The sequence below is a fragment of the Cicer arietinum genome, chromosome 7 (genome assembly GCF_000331145.2).
Source record: "Cicer arietinum cultivar CDC Frontier isolate Library 1 chromosome 7, Cicar.CDCFrontier_v2.0, whole genome shotgun sequence".
NCBI lineage: Eukaryota > Viridiplantae > Streptophyta > Magnoliopsida > Fabales > Fabaceae > Cicer > Cicer arietinum.
This window is the reverse complement of record NC_021166.2, coordinates 45586735-45591064: the sequence shown is the minus strand read 5'-3', so window position 1 is coordinate 45591064 and position 4330 is coordinate 45586735.

The window sequence follows — 4330 nt, the reverse complement described above, 5'->3', positions numbered from 1 at the left end:
AGAGCTAATCAATTAAATAGGATATATTTCTCATTAAATAATATATTTTCATTTACTCATTAATATACTTGTAGGGTCTATATTTTTGAAAGTTGAAAGTTGGATTAACAATATATTTTCTCTTCTAAAAAGTGTAAGGTAAAAAGGGTAAAGGTCCCACAACAAAATTTACTTTGTAAGCGAAGATTCTTCAAATCTAACTTTTGATTAATTGTAAATGCCATAAAACTTTAATGCACGAGTTGTTAGTTTGTAATCAATTCCCAATTCAAGGGATGAAAGGTAGAAAGAATAAGGAATGAAAAGAATCAAAATCACTTTATTTCTTGTATATCAAGTAACTACACTAGTTTGTATTTATATCAAGCAAATGTTAGATAAGCTGTTGTCACTAAGTGCTAACAACCTCTAATTAACTTCTAAAACTTCCTAATTATCACTTTGAATTACAATTTCAACATTCTCTCTAATTTATAGTGGTTAAAGATATTACTCCAAGCTTGTTCCTCATCTCTTGAAATTTAAATTTCTTCAATGACATATCAGCTATCAGCTCATCTGAACTTGTCTTTATTTACTTGATCTCTTAGGAAGTGGAAATGCGTTTCAATGTACTTGATTCTCCCATGTACAATAGGGTGTTTGGCTAAATCTATTGCTAACTTATTATCAATCAACATTCTTAATGGCCACTCTTTTCTCAATCCTATCTCAGTCATCAGTTCTGTTAGCCACAGAGCTTGACATGCTCTCATTGATGCTGCTACATATCCAACTTCACATGAAGATAAAGCTACTATTGTTTGCTCTTTTGAGCATCATGAAATTGGCGTTTTTTTTTTTAATCATAAACACATAACCTGCAGTGTTTTTCCTATCATCCTTGTCTCCATACCAGTCAACATCTGTGTATCCTATTAATTCAACTTTTTTTTTTATCTAAGTTTCTAGGATATATCAGTCCCTAATCAACAGTTCGCTTGATGTATCTAAAAAATTTATTTGTTTCCAAATAGTGAGGCATTTCTGGTTTTTCCGTGTATCTTATAATCAGTCATACACTGTAAGATATGGGCATTATATTACACAAATACCTCAATGATGCTACCAATTTTTTTTAGCAATGTAAGATCAATCAACTTTTCATCTCCTTATTTTGACAACAATTGCGCAATTTCAGATGGAATGTTAGTGTTATTGCACTCTTGTAGATTAAATCTCTTCAACACATCATTAGCACACATCTTTTGGTGCATAAATACTCATTTTCTCACAGTGATAAACTCAATTCCAAAGAAATATGACAATACTCTAAAGTCTGACATCTCAAATTTTTCTTTCATTTTTGTCTTAAATTGTGCTATTTCATCTTCATCACATCCAGTCACTAATAGGTCATAAACATAAAGACATATTAGTAGTATAGGTGAGACTGCTGACTTCTTAACATAGACTCCAAACCCATTCACACATTTCTCAAATTGTTGCTCCAAGAGAAATCAACATATACACATTGTCTTCTTTTCCCTTTATTTCATATCCTGATGGTTGTTTTACATAGACTTCTTCATCCAATGCTCCATTGAGAAATGTTGAATTTTCATCTAGTTGATGCATAGACCAACATTTGTAACTAGCCATTGACACCATAAGCCTTAGTGTCTCAGTTATGGAAACTAGTGCAAATACTTCATCAAAACCAAATATAGGCCTTTGCTGGAATCCTTTCACTACAAGTCTAGCATTGTACTTGACAATCTCACCATCGGGCTTCATTGTGATTTTGTAGACCCACTTCACATCAATTATTTTTTTGTCCATAGGAAAAGTCATCAACTCCCAAGTTTTGTTTCTTTAAATGTGTAAGTATAGAAGTACGCCTAAGAGGGGGGGGGTGAATTAGGTGTTAGTAAATTTTCTTGTTTTTAGTGATATGGTAATTGGATTTTCTGAGTTTAAGAACAAGGCTTAATAACAAGTGCAGTAAGTAAATGAACACGATAAGATTTATCCTGGTTCCCCTTATAACCAAGGGTACGTCCAGTCCTCTTGCACACCACAAGAGATTAATCAACTACTTGTCAGAAAATGTACAATTCCCACCCTGGGATTCTTGCTACAAAACTTCTAACAATTCTTTCTAAGATAGCACACCACTATCTTACTTGTACAAATGATACAATAAGGTTTGAATAAATCTAAGATGTGGTATATTGATAAACAACTCAATAGTAATTCAAGTACTTGAGAACTTTTTAGAATGATATGAAAATCTAATGCAAGTACTTAGAAAAATCAGAATTTTGTTCAAAGTTGTTCAAATGAATTAATTCAAGGATGGTTAATTTTTGATCTGAAGTTATGGGGTATTTATACTCCATAAAACATCCTTTCAGATTCGTGGCCATTGATCCAAAAGGTTTGATGAAAAATTACAATGTTCTAGAGGCATTCCAGATCTGAAAAATTGTAATGTTTCCAGGTGTATTCGAATACAGTATATGTGTATTCGAATACACGTCTTTGTAACGTTCAAAAAATTCAAATTTTACATCTTGTATTCGAATACACATCAGTGTAGTCGAATACAGATCAATGTATTTTAGCCTCTGACTTAACTTGTATTCGACTACATATGAGTGTAGTCGAATACATTTGGCTACTGACTTAGCATGTAGTCGACTACAGATGGGTGTAGTCGAATACACTTGGCCACTGACTTAGCTTGTAGTCGACTACAGATGTGTGTAGTCGAATACACCTTTTAAAGTTTTGCTTCTGACTTAAGTTGTATTCGAATACAACATGGTGTATTCGAATACACTTATGCAAATTGTCAAAAATATGATTTTAAATGATTTGTTAATGTTGTTTTTGATTTTTGAAAACATGTTAAATGCATATGTAAATATGAATTGTTCTCAAGTATTTGAACTATTGATTTGTATCATATACCTTTATATTTACTCATTTATTATTTGGATTTGGAAGCTCATTCAAGATGGTTTGATCTTCTTTTTGATCTTGCTGCATTGTCCATAGTTGGTGGTCTTGTCGTCATCAAAAACATGTAGTTTACAGAAAGAAATAAACAGATCAAGTTTGATCTAGACTAAGTGTTGTAAGATCAAGAAGGTTCTTTGTTTTAAACACTTAGTGGAAAATTTCATGGTTGTGAGGACTGGACGTAACCCAAGTTGGGTGAACCAGTTTTCTATTAATCAAGTTAAAAACATAAATTGAATTACTGATTTTAACTAACGAAAAACGTTCTCCGTTTTCTGGTTAAAACCAAGAACGTTATCCGTTTTCTGTTTTCACAACCAAGTTCAATCTTGAGTTATTTTCTTAAGTTTATAACATGAATTTTTAAAAGGTGCATTTACAATTCAAACCCCCCCTTTCTTGTAAATCGACATTGTTACTTCATCAACTTGTATAATTGATTTGCAAAATTTAAACATACATACATGGATCAAAAGCCCAAAATAGTCGATGAAAGATTAGAAGAATTACTTAAGTTTAAAATAGATGATTGTAAGTCCATATCTACACGCATGCATCCAACTTGTTCTCTTGATAAAGATGAGTTAGATAAAAATATATATCAAAAGGTATACAAAAGTATGATATGTTTTCTCCTTTACTTAACTGCCTCTAGATCTAATATTTTGTTTAGGGTGCATGTGTGTGCCATATTTCAATATAACCCTAAAGAATCCCACTCAACAATTGTTAATACGATCTTTATATATAATCAATTCACTACTAACCTTGGTCTATGTTATAAGTCATCCTATGAGTACAAGTTATTTGGTTTTTGTGATGCTGATTATGTTGGAAGTAAGCTAGAAAAGAAAAGCGCAAGTGGAAATTGTATATTCCTTGACGATAATCTGATCTCCTAGTCGAGCAAAAGGAAAGAAGCTATTGCTCGATCTATCGCAGAAGAGGAGTATACAATAGCTAGTTGTAGCACTCAACTGTTGTGAATGAAGCATCAACTAGAAGATTTCAACATTACTGAGAGTAATATTCCTATCTTTTGTGATAATACTTCAGCTATATGTTTAACCAAAAATCCTATTTTACATTCAAGAGCAAAATATATAGAGATTAAACATCATTTCATAAGAGATTATGTCCCAAAGAGTATTTTAGAAATTGATTTTGTTGACATTGCTCATCAGTCGGTTGATATTTTCACAAAATCCCTTGCTGATGAAAATTCAGTTTTATAAAGAAACATCTAAATATTATATTTATAAATGAATGATGTTGAATCCTCCGTATGTTTTCCTCTGGTAAAATAGAGGGAATGGTATATATA